Here is a 15000-nt window from a genome sequence, read left to right as displayed (position 1 = left end):
TGCGCCGACCAGCTGGCTGGGGTTTTCACCAACATCTTCAACCAGTCCCTGTCCCAGGCCACCATCCCACCCTGCCTGAAAACCTCAACAATCATCCCAGTCCCGAAAAAAAGCACGGTGAGCTGCCTAAACGACTACCGCCCGGTGGCACTCACACCAATCATCATGAAGTGCTTCGAGAAACTGATCCGGGCCCACATAGTCACATGCCTCCCGCCCAACCTGGATCCATACCAGTTCGCCTACAGAGCCCACAGGTCCACAGAGGACGCCATCGCGACGACTCTCCACTCCACTCTATCCCACCTGGAGAGGGGGAACAGCTACGCGAGACTGCTCTTTGTGGACTTCAGCTCTGCTTTCAACACTATCCTTCCAGACAGGCTAGTGACCAAACTACTAGACCTGGGACTATCACACTCCATCTGCGCATGGATCAAGGACTTCCTGTCTGACCGCCCCCAGAGGGTGCGGGTGGGCTCCCACACCTCCACAGCCCTCAGACTCAGCACTGGGTCCCCCCAGGGCTGCGTGCTGAGCCCCATCCTCTACAACCTCTACACCCACGACTTCACCCCCGTCCACCCCAGCAACTCCATCATAAAGTTTGCAGACGACACCACCGTGGTGGGCTGCATCTCGGGGGGGGACGAGGCGGCGTACAGGGATGAGGTGGAGCATCTGGGCAAGCTGTGCAAGGTTAACAACCTGCTGCTGAACCAGTTAAAGACCCAGGAAATCATCGTGGACTTCAGGAGGAAAAAATCTGAGGTCCAGCCTCTGCTCGTCGATGGAGGGAGCGTGGAGAGAGTCTCAACTCTCCGATTCCTGGGGCTGCACATACAGGAGGACCTGTCCTGGAGGACCAACACAGCAGCCATCATCAAGAAGGCACAACAGCGGCTCTACTTCCTGAGAGTCCTCAGGAAATACCACCTCAGACAGGAGCTGCTTGTGACCTTCTACCGCTGCACAGTGGAGAGCATCCTCACACAACTGCATTTGCGTTTGGTTCTCCAGCTGCACAGCCGCAGAGAGGAAAGCGCTACAGAGAGTCGTGAGATCGGCCCAGAAGATCATCGGCGCCCCCCTCCCCTCTGGAAGAGCTGTACAACACACGCTGCCTCAGGAAGGCCTCCAAGATCTCCAGGGACCCATCCCACCCTGGGAACAAACACTTTGTTCGGCTGCGCTCAGGCAGGCGGTTCAGGACCATGTCCGCACGGACAAATAGACTGAAGCTCAGCTTCTACCCTAGGGCCATTCAGGCCCTGAACACAGCAAAGACCTAGGTTCTAGGCCCTGGACAATCTAGACAAATTGATGGCAGCTACTAGATTGTAAACATAAGTGCAATATTGAAATACAACTGTGAACATTTCAAACCTGCTAACTGCGACACTTTAAATGAATGTGCAACAATACTATGTGCAATATGACAACCCTTGTGTACATAAGGTTCAGATATAGGAAAAGTTAGGATATTTATAGCATAGCATAGAGTACAGCACAGTGTTTTATTGTATAGTATAGTAGTATAGTATAGTAGATAGTGTACATAGCCTTTATTTATGTAAACCAGCTCTTTTCCCTTTTTTATTTTACCCTTGGCCCTCTTGTTTAGTCTTTTCTCCAAGCACCAGGGGAGCCCCCCCTCCTAAATTTCGTTGTATGTATTAATGACAATAAAGATCATTCTGTCATTCATTCATTCATTCATTCAACCCGCTACGCCACCTAAGTGCCCCAATGATTGTCTGTCTGTCTGTCTGTCTGTCTGTGTAAGTCATCATTTGTGTGTCTGTGTCTGTTGCGTTACACCACAGTGACGAGTGTCCAAAACAACCACATAGTCTGAGGTGAAACACTCTTCACTCAACATAATTCAGTCCCTTAGTCCATCCTCTTTCCTGCAAACATTCACGCACGCGACACACACACACACACACACACACACACACACACACACACACACACAGAGGATTGAGGAGGACCCAGGGAGGGAGGAGTAGGCTCCCTAAGAAAAACAGAAACACAGCACACACACACACACACACACACACACACAATCAAACACAATCAAACACAATCAAACACAATTACTTCAATGGATTTTATTTTCAGATTGGCTTCACCATTTGTATGATATTTTAGTCTCATAATGGCTTCCTCGATTTTCATTGATGTCTCTTTGGTCCTCATGTTGACAGACACTAATAGCAGACTCTAAAGGCAAACACAAAGACTAGCATCAATACTAGACATCAACAGCTCTCTTATGATGTCACAAATGAGGTGATGGAACACACCTGACTAACCAGACACACCTGTCAAGACAATTTATTCTATTTGTGCCCTAAATTAGGGGACTGTGTATAAAAAGGATTGCCATTTCTACATTTTGAAACCAATCTGAACATCGACTGAGAATCTCTACCGGCACAAGAGCAGCAACAAAGCTCTACATGATAAAACCTCCATCCCCTTTCCTGCAAACATTCACGCACGCACACACACTCACACACATACACGCACACTCACGCGCACACGCCACGCACACGCACAAACACACGCACGCACTCATGCACACACACACACACACACACACACACACACACACACTCACACACACGCACACACACTCACACACAAACTCACACACAAACACGCACGCACACACACACACACACACACACACACACACACACACACACACACAAACACACATACACACTCCTAGTAATACAAGCCACCTATGGATCGTATGGATCCAGTAGCATTAAAGTAGGAGTGCATTCTCAGTCCTGTCAGCGCTTCCAACCTGCCTCCTACTCTGAGACACTTCCTCCATATCGCCACTGATCTAATTACCCACCACAGAGATTAATCCATACTTAACACATGAGTAGCTCCCAAGCACACACACCCGTAACACTCACACTCTGTTACAACACCACAGGGGGTCTATAACATGAAACACTGTGGTTGAATAGGTATACTCTCTGTAGTGGCTTCAAACAATCTAGTAACCACCGTCCAGGCAAGGCAGGGGTTTTGACGCACATCCAAATATTCAAACCAACAAAGTCGTAATCCAGACCAGGTAGAATTGCAACAAAAATATGGATTTATTCTCCTTTAAATATAAACATTAAATTCACAGTTCTAATAGCATCTTTAGAAAACAGAAAATAACAAAATAACAAAATATCATTCCAATACGGACTCACTTTCTATAGAGTCTTTCTTTGAGTGTCCTTAAGTTGTTTACTTGAGTTTGTCAGAGTCTCTCCTTCAGTTGTGTGTGGTCAAAAAACTGTTCCCTTACCCAGGCCTGCCACGACTTCCTCCCTGCTAGCCTCACTTCCTGCCATTTAAACATTTTCCCTGACACAGTTCAGACCAATGGGCAGTAGCGGGTAGCCATCATACCACCTAATCTTCTAATAGTTCATGCAATCATTCATATTTCATGCAATCATCATGATCATTACTCAGTAGCATTCAATAATATTCATTTGGCTCCTACACTCGCCATGGCAACACGGACACCAGCCAGACCAGCTTTTTTGGAAGGTCAGACCGATGAGGTGTGTGTGTGTGTGTGTGTGTGTGTGTGTGTGTGTGTGTGTGTGTGTGTGTGTGTGTGTGTGTGTGTGTGTGTGTGCTGGGAAGAGAGCAGCAGACAGAAGCACGGCGGTAATCCGGATTAAATGTGATGTTTTGGGACGATGCAGGGCCCGGGAGAGACGCCCTGCCAACTCCAAATCACACTAACCACATCGCACACGCTCGCTCACATCGTGACACACACACACACACACACACACACACACACACACACACACAAAGCCACACACTGACACACGCTTCCAAGCGTTTTGTTTACATTAAGAATGTTGATGTGCTGACTCTCATTCTGCTGCTATCACCTATTCTGTTATTGACGCTCTGACGCTATTATATATATAAATAAATATAGTCCCACAAACAAGATCAACCATTGCATTGTAGGTCAGCACAGGTGTTCTTAATCAGATTGATTTGGGAGGCACATTGATACTGGAAATGCGGTCTGAACAGTGGGTTGTTGAGATATTTACCACTGTTGCTAGCCAATCAGAATCCAGTATCCAAACATGCTGTTGTAGAAACAGATATTGTAGATTTTTGTTTATATCCTGCTTACTCTATTATTGATTTTGTATTTCTACTTCTTCTCATTGTTGATTTTGTATTTCTACTGCAATGCCAATGCCTATTTGAACCTGTACCCAAGAATGTTACTCCTTGTATCCGTACATCGATGTAATAAAAGCAATTCTCATTCTGTTTCCACCTTTCCATGTCCTGTAGCGTCCCAATTCTCCACTCCTTTCCTGAAGTGTGCACTTGTGTGTGCCCATACACACATTATTGCCTGGTAAAAAAGGGAATGTAGCATACTTCCTTGGGGCGGCTGTGGCGCAGGAGGTAGAGCCGCCGTCTAATGATCGCAAGATTGGCAGATCTGCGGTTCGAGCTCCGGCTGGCCACATGTCGAAGTGTCCTTGGGGGAGACACTGAACCCCAAATTGCTCCCAGTGAGCGGGCCGGCGCCTTGCATGGCAGCTTGCAGCCTTTGGTGTGTGAATGTGTGTGTGAATGGGTTAATGAGAGGCGTTGTAAAACACTTTGGTGCAGTCCATCTTCCAACGGTCAACAGTCAAATGCCCATGATCAGCATCATCGTAATGAGTTGAACGCTTCATTGGAGGATGTGTGGAGGCGATGGTGTGTGTGTTGGATGGTGGCGTGTGTGCATTCACTGTAACATTAAGCATATGGTTTATTGATTCATTGATTAATATGTTCGCTGCCGACAGTGTGTGACTCAGTTTTAGCAGTGCTAGTATCTGCCCATGTGTGAGGGTAAATATAGCAACCGTGCAGCATTTTTTGCTAACGTGTGTGTTTGTGTGTTGGGACAGCCATCTGGCTCTATGGCTGTGTTCCTGTGTGTGAGGGGGACATTTGTGAGTCAGATGACGACCTATGACCTATGACGTGTCGTTTATGTCTGTGTATTCACAGACGGGTTACGTGTGCTAATTTATCAGTCAGGTGTGAGGTGTTTTGCATTTCTCATTAGCATTTGAATGGTGTGAATGCACATTCACACAAATGCAAACACACGCACGCATGCACAAACACACACACACACACACACACACACATGTTTGGAGAGGCGGTTATTGCTCACCTCTCTCTCTCTCTGTCTCTCTCTCTCTCTCCTTTCCTCTCTCTCTCTCTGTCTCTCTCTCCCTCCTTCCCTCTCTCTCCTTCCCTCTCTCTCTCTCTCTCTCTCTGTCTCTCTCTCTCCTTCCCTCTTTCTCTCTCTCTCTCTCCTTCCCCCCCTCTCTCTCTCTCTCTCTCTCTCTCTCTCTCACACACGCCATTATCCAAACACTGGCGTTGCATTTACATTTACATTTACATTTACATTTTTGGCATTTAGCAGACGCCTTATTCCAAAGCGACTTACAATCAATACATTTGAATACTAAGCATGTGAATCAGCAATCCACCATTCGTTGCAGGAAGAGTAATCTAGCTCGGGCCCGTGGCCACTGATAGAAGAAAAAACCTTCTCCCTATCGCCTTCTACTATTTTTTTTTATTTTTTTTTTTCTGGAGAAACTGAGAAACAGTACAAGGGGGGCAATAGAAGTTCTTAGGGACACAGTAGAGGGGAAAGCGGGTGTCTTTAGGAGACGTAGTGGTGAGGGTCAGAAGATGTCTCAGGAGGAGCAGTTAAGATGTAACCTGAAGAGATGGGTCTTCAGTCTACGACGGAAGATGGGTAGTGACTCAGCCGTTCTGACGGCCGTGGGGAGCTCATTCCACCAGCGGGGAGCCAGTGTTGTGAAGAGACGTGATCGGGCAGCCCGACTGCTGTGTAGAGGAGGTGGGGCCAGTCGGCCAGCCGAGGTGGAGGAGCGGAGTGAGCGGGCTTGGGGGGTTACCATTTCCTTCAGGTAGGCAGGGGCTGTCCCTTTAGCTGCCTGGTATGCAAGCACCAGGGTCTTGAATCTGATGCGAGCTGCTATCGGGAGCCAGTGTAGGGTGCGAAGGAGAGGGGTGACATGCGAGTATTTGGGGAGGTTGAATACCAGCCGGGCAGCAGCATTCTGGATGAGCTGCAGAGGTCTAATGGCTGAAGCGGGGAGCCCAGCCAGGAGTACATTGCAGTAATCCAGGCGGGAGATGACCAGTGCCTGGGTCAAGAGTTGCGCTGCCTCTCTGGTAAGGAATGGTCGTATCCTTCTGATGTTGTAGAGGAAGAATCTGCAGGAGCGAGCCGTTGCTGCAATGTTCTCCGCACAGGATAGTCGGTTATCCAGGATCACTCCAAGGTTCTTGGCTGTCAGGGAGGGGGTTACAGTAGAGTTCTCCACTGTGATGGAGAAGTCTTGGAGAGGGCAGGCTTTCCCGGGGATGAAGAGGAGCTCGGTCTTGTTAAGATTGAGCTTGAGATGGTGGTCAGCCATCCAAGTTGAAATGTCAGCGAGACATGCTGAGATACGGGTTGCCACGTGTACATCAGACGGGGGGAAGGACAGGAAGAGTTGAGTGTCGTCTGCGTAGCTGTGGTAGGAGAGCCCATGTGAAGAGATTACCGAGCCAAGAGACTTGGTGTAGAGGGAGAAAAGTAGGGGCCCTAGGACAGAACCCTGGGGTACTCCAGTGGAAAGGGTTCGTGGAGAAGACAGCGATTCTCTCCAGGTCACCTGGTAGGAGCGGCCCGCCAGGTAGGAAGAAAACCAGGAGTGTGCGGTGCCAGAGATGCCCAGGTCTGAGAGGATGGAGAGAAGGATCTGGTGATTGACTGTGTCGAAGGCAGCAGACAGGTCAAGGAGAATGAGAACAGAGGAGAGGGAGGAAGCTTGGGCAGAGTGGAGGGCTTCCGTGACAGCAAGGAGCGCAGTCTCAGTGGAATGCCCAGCCTTGAAGCCGGATTGGTGGGGGTCTAAGTGATCCATCTTCCGGAGATAGTCAGTCAGTTGTTTAGATGCCGCGCGTTCAAGGGTTTTGGAAGGGAAGGAGAGAAGGGATACAGGTCTGTAATTGTGGACAGATGATGGGTCAAGGGTAGGTTTCTTGAGGAGAGGCTTGACTCTGGCTATTTTGAAGGCCGCTGGGACAGATCCTGTGGATAGGGAGGAGTTGATTAGGGTGGTAAGGTAAGGAAGGATGTCGGCGGAAATGGATTGGAGAAGGGGGGAGGGGATGGGATCAAGAGGGCATGTGCAGATGAATGCTATGACGGAGGCTAGTCCCTCCTACTCTCTTAAGGCCTTAATGTTTGTGTTTGTGAAGCTCGGCGGTCTCTCACAGCACTCTCTCACACACACACACACACACACACACACACACACACACACACACCATTCTCAGGTCTCTCCCAGCACTCTCACCTCTCTCATTAAGAGATAAAAGCATCAACCACCTCAGGTGTGAAGAGGAGAGACGGAGAGAGTCAAGGACATGAGTGAGGTACTGTAGTAGAGAGTGAGAGAGAAGGAGGGGGGAGGGTGGGGGTGTAGATAGAAAGAGTGAAGTAGAGGTAGAATAGAGAGGGAAGGAGAGGAGGGTGGGGGTGTAGATAGAAAGAGTGAAGTAGAGGTAGAATAGAGAGGGAAGGAGAGGAGGGTGGTTAAGGACACCGTTACCACTTAATTTAGAAAGAACAGGAAGAGAGGTAGAGTGGAAGGGGGGGCAGCGATGTGATGGAGAGATAACGTGATGCACTTTGATGTCTACAGACATCTTGCTCTTTACACACAAACAACAAAGAGAGAGAGAGTGCCTCTGAAAAGAAGCTAAGACCAAAGGAAAACAGGACTCCCGCCTGACAAACTGTGCTGTCTTATTCTCTTTGCTGATGTTTCTACAAAACAATAGAAGGTCACAGCCGCTGGGAGCCAAACAGAAATGTTCAAACTGAAATATACAGTATGTTGTTGTGTACCGTTAAGGGCTCTGCACACAGCGTGCGATTTCTGTTGCGTGTCAACGTTCCATTTTGAAGTTTGAATGGAAGTCTATGAGAACATCGCATTTACCCACACACGGCCCCGATTTTAATCGCACGGCGAACATTCGATTCCATTCATTTTGAATGGGACAAAGCACACGGCGTGCGAGTTTTGTCGCACTGTCAAATGAATGGAATCGAATGTTCGCCGTGCGATTAAAATCGGGGCCGTGTGTGGGTAAATGCGATGTTCTCATAGACTTCCATTCAAACTTCAAAATGGAACGTTGATGCGCAACAGAAATCGCACGCTGTGTGCAGAGCCCTTTACACTTTATTCTTGCCAATAATTTCTTGATGCCAATAATTTGGGGCGGCTGTGGCGCAGAAGTTAGAGCCGACATCTAATGATCGCAAGGTTGGCAGATCGGCGGTTCGAGCCCCGGCGGGCCACATGTTCGAGGTGTCCCTGGGCAAGACACTTAACCTCAAATTGCTCCCAGTGAGCGGGCCGGCACCTTGCATGGTAGCTTGCCACCATTGGTGTGTGAATGTGTGTGTGAATGGGTGAATGAGAGGCCGTTGTAAAGCGCTTTGGAATAAGGAGCTATATACTGTAAGTCAGTCCATTTACCATTACCATTTACCATGTAGGCCTAATTTAAAACATAGGTTTTTTGTCTTTAATTGCATGTCAAAGCATTGAGCTAAGTGTCTTAAACTGGGGCGTATGAGTGGTGTAATGATGGACTAGGTACCGGTGTCTGTTTTCTGCCAGAATGAACATCGATTTAACATTAATTAACAATCGATTTGCAAAGAAACGTGTGTGGCTGCTAGCCTGAGCCTGGGCCCGGGATACTGTCACCTGTGTCATCGTGTCATTTTTAACTGTCATTTATAACTGTCATTTATAACTGTCCTTTATAACTGTCCTTTATAACTGTCATTTATAACCTCACCCTAACTGTCATTTATAACTGTCATTTATAACCTCACCCTAACTGTCATTTATAACTGTCATTTATAACCTCACCCTAACTGTCATTTATAACTGTCATTTATAACCTCACCCTAACTGTCATTTATAACCTCACCCTAACTGTCATTTATAACCTCACCCTTTCTGTCATTTATAACCTCACCCTAACTGTCATTTATAACCTCACCCTAACTGTCATTTATAACTGTCATTTATAACCTCACCCTAACTGTCATTTATAAGTTATAAATGACAGTTAGGGTGAGGTTATAAATGACAGTTATAAATGACAGTTAGGGTGAGGTTATAAATGACAGAAAGGGTGAGGTTATAAATGACAGTTAGGGTGAGGTTATAAATGACAGTTAGGGTGAGGTTATAAATTATAACCTCACCCTAACTGTCATTTATAACCTCACCCTAACTGTCATTTATAACCTCACCCTAACTGTCATTTATAACTGTCATTTATAACCTCACCCTAACTGTCATTTATAACTGTCATTTACAGTATATCTCAAAAGTGAGTACACCCTTTAGATTTTTGCTAATATTCTGTCATATCCTTTCAGGGGATAACACTTATCCTATGTCTAAACAGCTGGCAACAAAAGTGAGTACACCCGATAGTGAACATGTCTAAATTGTGCCCAAAGTGTCAATATTTTGTGTGACCACCATTGTTATCTAGCACTGCTTTAACCTTCCTGGGCATGGAATTCACCAGAGCTGCACAGGTTGCTTCTGGAATCTTCTTCCACTCCTCCATGACGACATCACGGAGCCCACGGATGTTGGACACCTTGCACTCCTCCACCTTCCTCTTGAGGATGCCCCACATGTGCTCAATTGGGTTTAGGTCTGGAGACATACTTGGCCAGTCCATCACCTTAACCTTCAGCTTCTTCAGCAAGGCCGTTGTCATCTTGGAGGTGTGTTTAGGGTCATTATCATGTTGGAAAACTGCCCTACGGCCCAGTTTCCGAAGAGAGGGGATCATGCTCTGCTGCAGGATGTCACAGTATATATTGGAATTCATGTGTCCCTCAATGAAATGCAGCTCCCCAGTGCCGGCAGCACTCATGCAGCCCCAGACCATGATGCTGCCACCACCATGCTTGACTGTAGGAAAAACACATTTGTCTTGGTACTCCTCACCAGGGTGCTGCCACACACGCCGGACACCATCTGACCCAAACAGGTTTATTTTGGTCTCATCAGACCACAGGACATGGTTCCAGTAACTCATGTTCTTGGATTCATTGTCTTCAGCAAACTGTTTGCGGGCTTTCTTATGCATCGGTTTCAGAAGAGGCTTCTGTCTGGGGCGACGGCCATACAAACCGATTTGATGCAGTGTGCGGCGTATGGTCTGGGCACTGACAGGCTGACATCCCACTTCTGCAACCTCTGCAGCAATGCTGGAAGCACTCGCACGTCTATTTTTGGAAACCAACCTCTGGATATGACGCTGAGCACGTGGACTCAACTTCTTTGGTCGACCCTGGCGAGGCCTGTTCCGAGTGGAACCTGTCCTAGAAAACCGCTGTATGATCTTAGCCACTGTGCTGCAACTCATTTTCAGGGTGTTGGCAATCTTCTTATAGCCAAGGCCATCTTTGTGAAGCGCAATAATCCTTTTTTTCAGCCGCTCAGAGAGTTCCTTGCCATGAGGTGCCATGTTGTCCAGCATTGAGAGAATTGTGCCCAAAACACCAAATTTAACAGCCCTGTTTATCATTTACACCTGAATCTTTGTAACACTAACGAGTCACATGACACCAGGGCGGGAAAACAACATCATTGGGCACAATTAGGACATGTTCACTATGGGGTGTACTCACTTTTGTTGCCAGCTGTTTAGACATTAACAGCTGTGTACTAAGTAATTTTCAAAGGACAATAAATCTATACTGTTATTCAAGCAGCACACTGACTACTTTAAGTTATATCAAAGTTTCAGTAGGATAATGTTATCCCCTAAAAGGATATAACAGAATATTTGCAAAAATCTAAAGGGTGTACTCACTTTTGAGATATACTGTATAACCTCACCCTAACTGTCATTTATAACTGTCATTTATAACCTCACCCTAACTGTCATTTATAACCTCACCCTAAGCCGCTCACACGACTCACAGGCTGAACTGTCATTAGCAGCCCAGCAGCTCTGAGCGGCTAGAGTCACTGACCTCTCCGGGCCAGACTAATCTCTCTATCCCCCCCCCCTCCCTCTCCCTCTCCCTCTCTCTCTCTATCTCCGCCACCTCTCCCTCTCTCTCTCTCTCTCTCTCTCTCTCTCTCTCTCTCTCTCTCTCTCTCTCTCTCTCTCTCTCTCTCTCTCTTCTCCCAAGGAGGTGTGACTGTTGCAGGTTGTCTCAGGTGACACAATGTTGTTGTCCCAACTGTTTCTGGTGCACCTGGATCCTGGTGTTGGGGTGGGTTGACCTTTCTGTTTCAATATATATCTTCTATCACGACGACTGCCAATGGTCCCTGGCCTATCTTTAACCTCCCTTATCTCCCCTTTCACTCTCCCCCTCTCTCCTTCTTTTTCTTCAGATTTGTAGTCACATGTTGATTGTTTACCCAGCTGTCTGACAGCAAAAATGTAGTGTTTTTCTAAAGTCAGAGTTAATCTTAAAATAATCGTATCGTAGCCTCTTGCGATACGATTATCGATTCACGTCGCCAAATATCGATATACACAAAAAAAGAAGTAGAACGGAGGCGAACCAACTACGTAGAAGAAGATGAATGGCTGAAAGCAGAGAAAAACAAATACGAAATGCACCTCTAGCCGACAAATCTTAAGTCTGAGACCATTATATTTCAAAGCTAGGCTTCCTTCCTTCCTCCCCGATGTCTACGACTATTAGTAGTAGTATAGTATCATAAAATGGCAATGTTACCTAGTTACTGCTGACAGAAGTGACTCTTTTAGTTGTTGTGTGAACGACCATCTGGACTTCTCCTCTTTCCCTCTCCAGCATGGACGACTCACTTAGATGATCAACGCCTCTCATTAATTAGTTGGACAGATGTGATCATTCACAACCTTAGACAGATGTGATCGTTCATAACCTTAGACAGATGTGATCATTTATAACCGCACAGCTACTAGATACTGACTTCCTCTCCAACACCATCTCTGGAAAACCATAGCTGGAATACTATAGAATCAGTAGGACCCTTCTATAATGCTGAAGCTAATTTGTATTATGCACATAGGCACTTGACACTTGGTATTCTGGTTATGTAAAGAAAAGACAGTTGTGTGAAAAGCTGTTAGGACGTGTGATTGGTATTAATCTCTCTCTCTCCCTCTCACTCTCTCTCTCTCTCTCTCCCTCTCTCTCTCTGTGTCTCTCTCTCTCCCTCCCTCTCTCTCTCTCTCCCTCCCTCTCTCCCTCTCCCCCCCCCCCCCTCTCTCTCTCTCTCTCTCTTCCTCTCCCTCTCTCTCCCTCTTCCCTCTCTCTCTTTCTCCCCCTCTCTCTCTCTCATATATGTTTTTTAAGCTTACAGTGTGGATTTGACAAGACATGGTTTTGTGTGTAATCATTCTCAGCTCTTGTGAACTCTCCTGAGCTGTGGTCTTCAAGCCTCAACTGTGCAATAGGATAGCACACACACAACAACTTCTCAAAAACATTTTTTTTTATGAACTCTCATGAACCTTGACCAAGACAAATAGCTGTTTTATATGTGCTACTGTATATTACCCAGGCACTTAGGTTAAGAATAGGTTCTTATTCAAAATGACGATCGATTCGACTAACACGATTCACACAATTGTGTAAAAATAGTGCCAGCCCGATGAATATACATACGGCATACTTCTTGAAGCATGACAGATACAGATGTCAGGGTGGACTGGTGACCAAAACACCCATAATGAGGGCAACGCCAGCCCTGAAGCCTCCTCTCATTACAGCCCTAAAAGACTGCAGACCACCACAAAGGAGAGGAGAAGGACTCTACTACTCAGATAAGGCACGGTGTGAAAGCTAGAGAAAGAGAGAGAAAGATAGTGAGAAAGAGAGAGGTGGAGAGTTTGTGTGGGTGTGTGTGTGTGAGAGAGAGAGAGAGAGGGAGAGAGAGACAGAGAGACAGAGAGAGAGAGAGAGAAAGAGAAAGAAAGAGGGAGTCTGATGACCGCTGGGTGAAGTCAACAAAGGTCTCTCTGCTTGTATAGATCAAGGCCGTCCCTCCTTTCCTCCCTCCCTCCCTCCCTCCCACTCCCTCCATCATCCCATCACTCCGTTCGCAGGATTAGAAATAAAGCCCCTCAGCCTCTGATCAGCCACTTTGGACAGGATGTCCAAGACTCAGTCACACACACACACACACACACACATGTTTGTGTGTTACGTTCCCTGTCAGAGAACGTTGCATCTAACAGGGCGCATGCGCAGAAGAGACCTCAGTCTCAGTGTGTTTTCCCTTGATGATTAATTAAATAAATAAACCAAAACATTTCTTTAAAAATCAGTATAAACATTGTTGTCAGTATATCCTATTTTGCTTTTTGTGTGTTATTGTGATGTTGTGTACTTGTGTGTTATTGTGATGTTGTGTACTTGTGTTTGGGACTGAATCTAATTGGAAAAAGAAGAGAACGCACACCACAGAAAACTTGGGCGAGGTGCTGGCGACGGAGCAGAATACTAAAGAATGAAGTAGAAACACTCTCGTTCCAGATGCAAAAAGTGCATCTACGGTTTCGTCCGTAGCCTTTGTCAAGTGTTACGAGATCTTTGGGATTTAATCTATACAATGGAAGCCAGAGGCAATCCACTTTACCCTAGAACAAGTGTTTCACAAACAATGGAGGTCAAGTGTTCGAATCACATTGAATGAACACAATAAAAGTGTAGTGTATTGAAATACGTAATGATGTATGCACTAGGGCCGGTTTCAAAGACACAGCTTAAGCCTAGTCCTGGACTAAATCACACTTTCAATGTAAAATCTCCATTGAAGATGCTTTTTAGTCTAAGCTTAGGCTTAAGCCTTGTCTGTGAAACTGGCCCTAAGAGTTATACCTCTGTTTAAAAGTGTCAAGTTGTTAAACCAATAAGAGTAATTGTTTTGATGCTCTCTATGGTGATTGGTTGAGACAGTTTGGGAAAAGTGCTGTTTTAGTAAAAGGCGGTTAGTGGTGTGGTTTTATATTTTAAACATAACTATCATATGTACAGTATATTCCATTTGAGGCCTAGGGAACCTTTCGAACCGAGCCATAGACAGAGAGGAGAGATTCAGGGCCTGTTGATTTCACCCTATTGTGAAATCACTATGATATGAATAAGTTCATCAAGTTCGTTGAGTTCGTTAACCATGATGAGAACAGAACATGTTGATTAGATTAAGGAACTATGCAAAGACCCCCTAGTGATTTATATAAGACTTGAACTTATGTATAATTTATCATGGGGCGGCTGTGGCGCAGGAGGTAGAGCTGACGTCTAATGATAGCAAGGTTGGCAAATCGGTGGTTCGATCCCCAGCTGGCCACATGTCGAGGTGTCCTTGGGCAAGTGAGCGGGCCAGCGCCTTTCATGGTAGCTAGCTGCCATTAGTGTGTGAATGTGTGTGTGGATGGGTGAATGAGAGGCCGTTGTAAAGCGCTTTGGATAAAGGCGCTATATAACTCAGTCTGTTTACCATTTGGGCTGATAGAAATGCCAGTTAGACCAATCAGATCAGAGATATATGAAGTGTCATTTGGGGTATAAAAGATCATGTTTTTAGGTCAGAAAACAGAATTTGGACAGAGTTGGACCATTATTGGATGTATGTTATTAAGAGACTGTTCATTTAACATCGGATCTGGATCGAGTATTTCTTCACCATTCATAATCAAGATGATAATTATAAACCACAGTGGTGATTAAGAATCTGAAGTGATCATATCTGTATCGTAGCTGAGAAGTAATAAAATAAAACGGGCTATTGAATTTCAAGCAACGCTGACTTGGAGTTATTGATTATTAAGAAC

At 46.1% G+C, this 15000-nt stretch overlaps 1 protein-coding gene across 1 annotated transcript in view; it reads right to left on the bottom strand.

Moving 5' to 3' along the window:
• The window catches only part of gjd1b (gap junction protein delta 1b), a gene marked incomplete at its 3' end in the record, with an annotated part of 33069 nt that overhangs the window by 17306 nt on the left and 763 nt on the right, over window positions 1-15000 (bottom strand). The gene's annotated exons all lie outside the window — the stretch shown is intronic.

Source organism: Nansenia antarctica (assembly GCF_963989245.1).
Source record: "Nansenia antarctica genome assembly, chromosome: 1".
NCBI lineage: Eukaryota > Metazoa > Chordata > Actinopteri > Argentiniformes > Microstomatidae > Nansenia > Nansenia antarctica.
The sequence above is the reverse complement of the archived record's forward strand: the minus strand, read 5'-3'. Positions and strand labels throughout refer to the sequence as shown.